This window comes from Lichenostomus cassidix, chromosome 13 (genome assembly GCF_008360975.1).
Source record: "Lichenostomus cassidix isolate B80296 chromosome 13, HeHo_3.0, whole genome shotgun sequence".
Lineage (NCBI taxonomy): Eukaryota > Metazoa > Chordata > Aves > Passeriformes > Meliphagidae > Lichenostomus > Lichenostomus cassidix.
Genome location: NC_139494.1, coordinates 1,628,823 through 1,640,597, shown reverse-complemented (window position 1 = coordinate 1,640,597; position 11,775 = coordinate 1,628,823).

Here is an 11,775-nt window from a genome sequence, read left to right as displayed (position 1 = left end):
TCCGGGTCACGGCGATCGCCACACTTCGGCTGAAGCCCTAAAGAGAGCACAAAACCCCATTAATTAAATCTGTATCAGAGAGCTCAACAGCAGCGGCCTGGCTTGTAGGAAGGGAAAAAAGCCACCAAACCGAGCAAAACGCTGAGGAATTAGTGCTGAACGGCACAGCCGAGCAACACCCCCATTCCCGGGGCACCGCGGGTTGCAGCGCCTGCCGGCCCGCAGAAATGAGTAAATTAGAAAATCGGGGTATTTCAGGTGGCACTTTCCGCCCCCGAAGCCCCGGTCTCCAGCCCCATTGCCGGCGCCATCCGTTCCCCTGTCCCGCCCTCACCTCACGGCGGCGGCGGTCCCTCATGGCGGCGAGCCGAGGCAGCCCAGCCCGGCCAGTACCGCTCGTTCCCCTCATGGCGGCGGGCGGAGAAAAGGGCCTGGTGTGCTCGCGCTGCCGAGCTGGTTCCACAGGCACCGCCTCGGCCACTCCCTGGGGCGGGGAGAAACCCTGATAGAGTCAGAAAGCGGTTTGGGCTGGGAGGGACGTTAGAGATCATTCTGTCCCACCCCTTGCCATGGGCGGGGATACGTTCCACTGTCCCAGGTTGCTCCAAGCCCTGTCCAGCCTGGCCTTGGACACTGCCACGGATCCAGGGGCAGCCACAGCTTCTCTGGGCACCCTGTGCAAGGGCCTGACCACCCTCACAGGGAACAATTCCTTCCCAATATCCCATCTCTCCCTGCCCTCTGGCAGTGGGAAACCATTCCCTGTGTCCTGTCCCTCCATCCCTTGTCCCCAGTCCCTCTCCAGCTCTCCTGGAGTCTCTAGGCACTGGCAGGAGCTCTGAGCTCTCTCTGGACCCTTCTCTTCTCCAGGTGAACACCCCCAGCTCTCCCAGCCTGGCTCCAGAGCAGAGGAGCTCCAGCCCTGGAGCAGCTCTGTGGCCTCCTCTGGACTCTCTCCAGCAGTTCCATGTCCTTCTGGTGCTGGCGCCCAGGGCTGGGGCAGCTCTGCAGGGGGGTGTCAGAAGTGTAGAGCAGAGGGGGTCAATCCCTTCCCTTGCCTGCTGCCCACTCCTCTGTGTGTGCAGCCCAGCACATGGGGCATTTCTGGGCTGTCACTGCACCTTGTTGGCTCATGTCCAGCTTTTCATCCATGAGAACCCCTAAGTCTTTCTCTGCTGGTCAATGAGCTCTTCTGCCAGTCTGTGCTCATGCTGGGCATTGCCCTGACTTTGGCACACCACCTCAAAGAGTGCTGAATCTCGTAAAAGAGGAAAACACAGGCCATGGCTGCCCCACCATCCCCACTGTGCAGGGGCTGAGCAAAGTTGGTGTCAAGCACAGTTGTGTCACTCATGGTGCAATGGGGGTACAAACACCTTCAACACATCACCATCACAGTCCCCATCTGTGGCAGACACTGATGGGACTAAAATGCTTCTCACTAGAGCCCAAACCTGCTTGGCTATGGGGCTGGAGGTGTTATTTACCACGGTAAATAACAATGCACATCCGCAAATCTTTTCTTCCATAGGTTTACTGAATTTCTTCACCTTCCCATGGTACTACTCTGTTCTTTTTCTCCAGTGACTGAATGTGTGGCCAAATGGTGTTGAGGCAAAATCTGATCAGTACGGAAGGATCATAGTACCAGCCCTGCAGTGCCAGGGCTGGAGGTGAGCAGTGACATGGGGCAGGCAGTTTTCAGGGCTGAGGTGACAGTAAAGCATCACTTTTGCTGCCACAGGAGCTGCAGACATCGGTTACACCAGGATGTCCCACCCCAGGCTTGTAGCACATGTATTTTGAAGCATTACAGTTTCATGCCAGTGCAAATCTCTTGAGTGGATGCACTGTGCCAGCTGACAGTGCTGATGTCCTGGTTTAACCCATCCTGCTAATTTATGGGAGCAAAATCACTCAGATGTGATCCCTCCTTTATGCTGTAACTGAGCATTCACTTGACAGGGGTTACCCAGGCTTCTGGAGTCTGTTGAGTTGCCTTGAACACAAGCTGCAGGACAGTGCTGGGATGCAGAAAGCTCAGAGGAGGCTCTGTCTAGACTAGAGAAGCTCTCCTGAAGGCTGGCTGGGCTTTTGTTTTGTAGTAACTCGTATCTCTAATCTGGCTTGGAACAAAGCAACTCAGTCCCTTCAGTACCCATGACAACACTTGCAGGAGAAAAGGAAGATCTGTTTAGCTGCCACCAAGCCAAGATGAACAAGAGGAACTGGCTGAAGCTGGTGCAGAGAGCACATTCCTATGACAGAAAAGGGCTTCACTCCACACTCATGGCAGAGCTGCTGTTTTTCATCTGGTTTGACACTTTTTACCCAAAGTTCACAAAGGATGTGCAGGCCTTTGTTTTAGCCTCCCTCCAAGGCCAACAAGCAGAGGAAAAGCTGTGCACACATCAGTCCTATGCTGGGAAGTGAGAGGCTGGTCCTGGCACTGAGAGTTGCTGAGTTATGGTATTTGGCATTTAGGAAGCTTTTGAAGTATCTCCCTGATCCTGCTGAAAATGTCTTATTAAAACAGACAAAGCATATTAATTTGGGCCCCATGCTACACTGATGAATTAAACAGCTTCCAAACTGTAGCTGTGGCTTAGGGTCTCAGCAGAGTCATCATCCAGCCCTGTCCATGGGCATGTGCCCTCGGCTACAGGCAGTGAGACCTCCAGGAACAAGACCCTGAAGTGTTCTGTGTCTGCTCTTACCTGTCCCTCCACCAGACAGCTTTTCCTGTGCTGCACTGGGTACAGCTGGGAAACCTGTCCCTCACCACGTTCATCAGTGACAGGGGAAGCACCAAACTCCTTCTGCTGCTCAGCACCAACCTCTCTCTACCCCCACACAGCCTGTCCTGGGCACAACAAACCCAGAGCTTCCTGGGATGAGGCAGGATGAGGCTGCTTTGGGGAGGAGCACCCCTCATACAGGAAGAATAGCTGCCTGCTTTGGGCTGAAAATAGACGGAGCAGCATTTGAAGAAGACAGAGCTGGAGTGGATGATTGCCTGAGGCAAGACACAGCTCCAGCTGAGCTCATCCCTGAGCACTGAGAGCACAAGCACATGAGGAGCATGGGGGAGGGAAGCCAGGCTTTCTGGAAAGGCCTTGAAATGTCTCACTGGAGCACAAAGCCCAGAGAAAAACTTCCTTTGAATGGATCCCAAGTGAGGGAGGTCACAGTTACACTGCTGTGCTTGGACATGGATACACAGAGCACTGAGCTGATGTTAAGGCATCCAGTGGAGACCAGGCAAGGTGTGGATTTGTGCTTCTTCCAGCGAGGCACTTGGCAGCACCACAACTTTTTTTCTGCTTATTTTAGGGTTGGATTTTTTGTTGCTGGCAGCTGTTTCTGAGCTGACACTTCTACCTCATGTGCCTTAAGCGGGACACATCAGAGGCAAAGAGAGAGGCAGCTCACCGGCCCTCTGCTTCCCATGAGTTGGTCCTTGAGTTCAGTTCTCCTAGCTCCACAGATCCTGTGTTTCCTGTGCTGGTTCTCCATGACCCTATGTGTGCATCTTAGCATTGAGGTTGGTGTGGATGCTCACAGCTGAGGTGATCTTGCTGAATTTCCCAGCTTCAATCCAGGAAGAAAAGAACCTTTATTGCTTGGATATGGCACCTTGAACCAGAGGTCCTTCCTCTGCCACTCATGGCATAGGTGGAACTCTGTCCCTCCATGCTGAGAAGGGAAATTAGCCCTCAGCACCCAGTGAGAGACACAGGTCAGATTCTTCAGCCTGGAACAAACTGCTTTTATAGCCACATAATTCAACCAGAGAGAGAAATGTTGATGAGAGCATTTGCACTCTATCCAATCAAGAATAGGGACTTTTCAATTGGAGGCAGATTTTCTCTTAGCCCCTGACTTGTTCTGGAGTGCAGTGGGCTTCCTGTCCATCCAAACCAGACACTCATCACATCCAGGAAGGACATCAACATGTTGGAACCAGTCCAGAGGAGGCACCAAGATGATCAGAGCAGTGGGGCAGCTCTCCTGTGAGGAAGGGCTGAGAAAACTGTAATTGTTCAGTCTGGAGAAGAGAAGCCTCACGGTGACCTAATTGTGGCCTTCCAACAAGAAAGATGGACAGAAACTATTTACAAAGGCTGGAGTGCCAGGATAAGGGAAATGCTTCCCACTGCTAGAGGGCAGGGTTAGATGGGATATTGGAAAGAAATTCTTCTCTATGAGGGTGGTGAGGTCCTGGCACAGGGTGCCCAGAGAAGCTGTGGCTGCCCCTGGATCCCTGGAAGTGTCCAAGGCCAGGTTGGACAAGGTTTGAAGCAACCTGGGACAGTGAAAGGTGTCCCTGCCCGTGGCAGGGGGAGGAATAAAATGATTTTTATGGTCCCTTCTGACTGAACCCCTTCTGTGATTCCATTATCTCCTCTGACTCTACAGAGGGACCATTTCCACTTCCCCTCTGCCATCACAAGATGGCATTCCAGACCTAAAAGCTGAGCCGACTCTCTGATACTTGGAGATTTCTTCCAGACCCTGGGGTGTCCAACCCCAGAAGAAGCTATGGATTTAACCCTGCCTGCTGAGCTGCTCTGCCAGGTCTCAGCCCCGACACTGCCTTTTAATCACATCCCTTAATGCCAAGGCTGTGCTTTAAGCACCTGGACTGAAACACTGCCGCCGTTACTCGGTAACCTCTGAGCCATCTAATTGCACTGAGTTAAGCCAGTTACAGTTTTGACAGTAAATGGCATGCAGAGCACTTTAATCTTGCCCTGCAACACCTCCAGCTCTTGCAGGGCCTCCTCTGCCCCCGAGGAGACACTGCTAATCAGACCAAGCCATGAAATAGTTTAAGACATAGACAAAGGGAGCCAAGGGCAAATCATGAGCAAAATGAATCTGACTCATTTTGTTACAAAGCACTGTCAAAGGTAGAACTGCCTTTTCTGTGCTTAAGAATGATTTGGAGAGTAATGAGAAGTCTTTCAACAATTTATATCTTTAAAATAATAACAAAAAAAAAAAGAAAAATCACTCCTTTTAGATATGTGGGTTTTTTTTTTAAAGAAAGCTTATTTTGAGTTAGGTGCATAAAGCCCTGGTGCAGTGTTATCCCCTCTGTGTCCCCCCTGCCATTGTGGGGACAGGTCCTGCCCAGAGCCCCCTGCCTACCCATGGCACAACCCACAGCCAATGGCCATGGCTCAGTGTGGCCACACTGGTGAGGAGCTTCCAGATCACTGACACGCCACACCTCCAGGACAGGAGCCCCACTGAAGCTCAGCCCTGGAACTTCCCTCATCCTGGGAGGGATGCTGCAGGAGCACCTTGCTCTTTGTCAGAGCCTTGACTCCTGGAAGGACCCTCAGACACACATTTTAGTTGTATCTCTGACTGTATTTTCCAGGTGATCTTTGGATCCGTGTGCCTCCAGCCCTGTCCTTGGCTCGTCTCCTCTGGCTCCTGGGTCCAGACTCTGGACTGAGTCATTGCCAGCTGAACATGAGATGGTGACCCTGTGACCAGCACCTGGCCATGCTCAGACCTGGTGGGACTCTGCCTCCTGATGGGGAGAGTATCTGTGCAGAGGTTGTCTTGGCTTCCCTTTCCATAGGGAACTGCTGATGTCTCCTGCTCTGCTGGACCCATCATTTTGTTGTAAAACAGAGTACAAATCCCGTTCACCTGCACATCAACCTGCTCCTCTGTGACCTCCCTGGGTGCCAGTGGGAGGGAGCTGTCCTGCTGTGCTATTCCGTGGCTGTGTCAGGAGATGAAGGCGCAGGGCTGGGATAACATGAGACTTGCTGCTCCCACATGGGAGTGGGTGCTCCAGGCTTCATCCACCAGTTGCTCCCTGCAGGAAGAACCCATGATGCAACCATCTCCTTCCCTGGCCAAGGGCCTGCAGTCTCCCACAGGGGCTTGGTGTGTGCCATGTCCTTGGTGACAGCTCTGCCCAGCACAGCTCCCCAGGGGTGCCAGCGGGGCAGGATCTGCTGCTCAGCTGTCTCAGAGGCTGAGGCAATATGTCCCTCTGGGCAGCCCAGGGAAAGGCTGCTCAGGCTGTTCCCTTCACTGTGGAGCTGGAGAGCAACCTCACTTGGTCCAGAGGAAAGAGCAGTCAGAAAAGGTTATATAAACCCCAATCAGCCTGCCAGAGGGGTGGGTGCACCAGCAGCAAGAGCAGTGCCACTCTGGATGAGGCTGGGCAGGAGCGTGCCCTGCCTGCTGGGACCCTGCCTCCCCTGGGCCTGCTGCCCCTCTCCCCTCCCTCCCTGCCTGCCTGGGTCTCCTGTCCCTGTCAGAGCCTGGTCTTTTTGTTGTTCAAAATGCACTTGGGCAGCTCGAGGAGCCTGTGCAGCTTCCTCTGTTCTGGGCTGAAACTGCTGCACAGCAATTTCTTTTTCCATTTCATCTCTGGCAGAGCCCTGGAGTTTTCTCCCTTTCTCTTCCGCCCTCCTCTCTTCCTGCTGAGCTTCTCCCTGGCCCAGTCTCCTTCCCTGGTGTCCCTCTCTGCTCCCAGCTCCAATTTAACCCCCATTTTTCCTCTCCCTCCTTCAGTGCTCCCACCCAGAAGGCAGATCACAAACCACAAGCTCTGTTATTCATCTAACAGATCCTAAACCACTTTCTCAGCATGATAAATGTGATCTGCTAATCCTGTGGTGAGGATTCTCTAGGATGCAAACCGCTACTGGGATCTGTGGCAACCCCATGGCATCAAGCCACAGGGTGAAACCTGCCTTGCCCCAAGCGTGGGCAGCACAACCCACTCCCCTTAGGAATTCAGACCTGCACAAGGCTCATCAAACACACCTGTGTCCTTCCAGTGCCCAACCAAGTCTCTTGGCAGCAAGGAATTTGCTTTAATTCTGTGAGTTGTATAAAGCCTGACTCAAATCCCAGGGATTTTAGGCAGTGCTGGCACCCAGAGTGGGGTGGGGTCAGGTGCTGGGGACAGATGGGTGGGCACATCAAGAAAAGCACCAACCCAGCATTTTAGAGCAGAGCTAACTAGAAACAGCTTATTCAATTTAAAAAAAAATAATCATTCTTAATTAGGACAGAAACCCCCAGATAGGCTTTTTAAAAGAAAATGCCTAAAAATACAATTTTTGCTTTAATTTGAAAATTATTTTTTGCTCTTCAGACTGTAAGATAAAACACATTTGAATTGATGATGCATTTCACAGCAAAAGTACATCCCTTTTCATCTTGAGAATGCTGAAATTGGTTGTTACAAAATTTTCAACGTTTACCCCGTTTTAAAAACCAAAATTTTTAATTTAGATGAAATGTCTTTTTTTTTTTTAATGGAAACTCTTGATTACATTTTTTTCCCAACAGCTCTAATTAGAATTAACAATTACAGCTGATTCTTGGCAGGGTTATAAACAGCTGGACTGCACAGCCCTCTCTGCTCTGGGACTTCCAAACGAGCCCCAGCCCTGGCAGTTTAGCCCTCTGCAACATTTTAGACTTGTCTAGTCGCTGGAATTTATTTTTCTTCCTTTTTTTCCCCACCTTTTCTCCTCTGAGGGTTAGTTTTTACCAGTGCAGCATCTCTAACAGTCGGGGAACTTCACAGTGAGTTGAGATCGCATTGATTTCTCGAGGAAGAAGCCGCATACTAATTTTTCCTATTTTTCTCCCTTGAGGAACACAGGTAACAGCTCCAGGAAAGCAGCTGGGTTTGTAGATATTATGTTCACTTGCTGGCTGACAGGGAAGTCTGAGGTCTGTGGGACCATCATGGGACATGGGGAGACTTTGGCTGGTCTGGTGCAGTGCTGGTGTTGCCGGGAAAGCACATGGGATTAAAGCAGAACAGGTTAAGCCTGAGAAAAGCATTAGGTGAGGATCAGGGGATGGATCAGTCCATGCCCTAGCATGCTATGCTGCCAGTGCTTCCTCATGCCTCCAGCATGATCCTTACACTCCCCAGCTCTTTCAGGGGCAAGGGAAGGAACACTGGAGCAGTGTGGATGGAGAGGAAGGGACTGTGGTGGAGGGGAAGGTGTCAGAGTCTACTGTTAAAACCCCAAACTCTCTGTTCCAGGCACCCAAGCAGGTTTGCCCAGCCTTTGCAGGCAACTTTCAGAGAGCCAAGAAGCACTGGGGCATCCTTCTTCACAAAACCAATGTCCTCACTGCCCACAGTGACTCTGGGCTGCCATACCCTGTGCTTTTCATCACTGATCATCCCTTTGCTGGCTCCACGCTGTTAAGGGCTGATCTCTCCCTGGAAACAAGCCCATGGCTTCAGCCTGTCCCACTTTGCTCCACCCACTCCTCTGCCAAACAGTTATTGCCTTCTTGGACAAACCTGAGATAGTATTAAGTGAGAGGGAGGTCTTCATACACAAATGTCCCTGTGATTAATGGATTAAGATATTCTGTGCAAATTAAAGCCTTTCTTCATACTTCACACTTTCAGCTCTTTCCTTTCTAGTCCTTTATAGAAATCCCTGTAGATTTACAAGATTTACAAGAAATCCTGCTTCCCCCATCCTTTCTGCTGCTGTTTTCTCCCCCCAGTGACCCAGGGATGTGGCTGGCACCCCTTTTCCCCAAAGCCTTCACCCTGCTGAGTCCTGGGCAGACCCCACTGCTCCTGAGCCAGCACTGTGGAGAGGAGGATGCTGTGAGCACAGCTTGTTTATACACATAACCAACCCAGGAGAGGGGCTGTAAATGCCTCTTTATTTCCATATTTATCAGTGCAGCTCAGATGGATGAAGAACCCAATGGAAAGTTTAGATGAAACAGAGAAGAAATGAAAAAGTGTTGGCAAGCAGCGGCTCAGCTGAGAGACTGGCAGCCTCAAGGGCTTCAGGAGCAAAAAGGCTTTCAATTACAGCACTGCTGCTCCCTAACATCCTGCTTCCCCTGCCGTGCTGCCGGGAGGGGTGGGGCAGCTGGGGAACCCTGCCCTCCTGTGATCCCATCGCAGAGAGGTGGATCTGAGACCCTAAAGCAGCCTAGTTGGTCTTGTTGATGTTTTACAGGGCTGATTTCTTCCAGGAGGCTGGTGGGTGCCAGGAGCAGCAGCAGTGTGGGTGTGGAGGCTCTGTAAGTACCTCCAGGTGATGATGGGCACTGTGGTCACCTGTGCCATGGTGGAAAGGAGCCACAAAGGCTTTGCTGGACACCTTTAGAACATCCAGTGCTGGGTGTTGGTGATGGATGATGATTTAAAGCCCGTTTTTGCAGGGAATAATGGCTCATAACCATCCCCTCTCCTTTAATGGTGTGACACTGCCAAGATTGATGGTGTCCTTGTTTCCATCTTATGGGAGGTGTTTTATTAATTGTCCCTGCCCTTGCTCCCAAACCCATGTGTGCTGTGATGTTGAGGTGCTTCAAATACAGCAAGGAGGAGGTTGCAGCCAGGATGTGACTCCTGGGGAAGGTAGCCAGAGAGGCAGGGATGGGTGCTGCCCGCGGGCTTTGCAAGGATCTGAAACCTTCAGCCCTGGGAAGGGCCAAGGGAGTCTGCTCTGCTGAGGGATAACCAGGACTGTATGTCTATGACCAGGGTTTGTTCCACAGGGAGGAAGAACGGGATGGAACAGTCCCTTTGCTGCCTGCATAGCCCTCTGTGCTCGTGACTTTGTTTTACACCCAAATCCCTGCTTGGGCACCCATAAAGGCCCCTGGCCAGATCATTTGAGGTGACAGCTTCTAGAAAGGATCCCTGGGGACACTGCTGCTGTCACCATCCCTGCCTGGTCACAGCAGAGCTGGTGGCACTGAAAACTTGAGGTTCCCTTCACACCACTTCTGTACCTGCCACATCCCTCTGCTCTTGCTACGGGCTTTATTTTCCTCCCTGCTTCCAACTCATTTGTGCCTGGCTCTGGAGGAAAGCGCTGGGAATTGATCACTGTGTCGCCTTTGCTAATTTAATCCAAAACCGGTATCAAGCGGGAATGAGCGAGGGCAGCCCGGGGGAACCTGCGTGCAGCAAAGCACTTGGCGGTGATGAACGGCATCGTTAATAACCTGGGATGAAATGCTGCAGTCAGCTGGCATTGCTGCCTCTCGGCAGCAGGCACAGCCTCTGTCCCGCAGCTGGAGCTCCCACGAGGGCAGAGCTGGATGTGGATACATCCCAGAGGGAGCAGAGTCATCAGGGGCTGTCACCCACCGGGATCCTGACCCCAAGCTGGGTCACTGCTTCACTGGCAGCAGCTTCACCCCCGCTGGCAGAGCCCTTCCCAGAGCAGGGGTGGCCCCTGGGCTCGTCATATCTCACTTACCACTCCGGAGCCCCTGAGGGACTGATGGCAAAAGCCCTTGGATGAGTCATTTTTTTGGCATTGAATGAAATAGGATTTGTGCTGGTGGTGATAAGAGGCTGCAAGTTGGACCCATCTGATCCTCACGGCAATTCGGAGAGGCTATGCTGACATGGCAGAACAGATCCTGTGACAGCCTTCATGTCCCAGCACACAAAATGGGTGAGAAAAAGCATTTTTAAAAGTGACTGGGGTAACTCTGCCGCTCTATGACGCCATCCTATCCCATCTCAAGCTCAGGGTTCCCCTTTGGCCTCTCTGCCGTCACACGTTCTGCAAAAACCTCTCTGCTCTGAACTCAGGCTGGGTCATGACTCACTTCTTGGGCTGTAAAAATGCATTTCATTGTGTCAGCATGGAAAGCAGCCAGCTCCCTGGCAGCGGCAAGGTTGGCTGGGGCAGGCTGTTCAACAATTACACCCACCGGAGCCCAAATTCCATCTCATATTTTGCTACTGTATGACAACAAAACTTGAGGGGAAGGAAAGGCTGGAGAGGAAAAGTGTTTTGCTCCACAATCCTGGTAGAACTCTCTATCCAGTGGCTTGTCTGGCCGCAAATCCATCCATTTTGGTGCAAGTGTGGACCTACCACCTGGAAATGTGACGTGGTGAGTCTCCTGCAGCCTGTGGAGTTTGCTTCTTACCCAGGGGAGACACCTCTCATGCTGGTCCTGGCATCCTTCCAGAGGGAAAGGGCAGTTGAACCCTCTGGATGTCTCTGCCTTGCTGCATTAAACAGCATCTCATGGCTTTTCTCTGGGTCTTTCCCCTACCAAAACTACTTGCAGGTAATTTTAGTTTGAAAAAATCACTAAAAACTAAGAGTTACCTGTTGAAGGGCAGCACTGTGAGGCCTCACAGTGGTGGCACCTTGTGACTTGATTTTACTTTTGGATACTTTTTACTTTACAAGCTTTACTTGTAAAGCTCCTGATGGAGAAGCCATCAGTGCTGTTGCACAGGGAATAACCCAGTCCTGCACTCTCTGCTTTTTTCTCTGCCTGGGAGAGGGAACTGGGCAGAACCTGGCACACCTGGGCAGGATGCTCTGCCCAGGGAGACCATCCCCAAATGCCACCCTGCACTAGGGGCTGAGCCACTTTGGGCAAAGCTCATCCTTAAAGGAAGGGGTTTAACCACAAAGGATCAGTTCCACAAAGTGCAGTTCCCCCACAGCTGCTGTGGTCCAGGACAGAGCAATGCTGTGGGACTGGGATAGGGGCTCTGTGCTTGTTAACACCCTGGGCACTAACGAAGCCTCAGAGCAGCTGCAAACAGAACCAGCTGAAGGATTCCTGCTGCCTCCCACCAATGCTGCCTGTGATCCATCAATTACCTATCTGCTTAGTCCTTTTCTCCATCCTTTTACAATCTAAATAGCACATTTTATAGTCGCTGCTAAGTGATGTGATCAACATCAATTACCTACTAAAAGAGAATCAAGTCTTGATTTAAAATTAAGTGCTGCATTTTCCCATGTTCTTTAT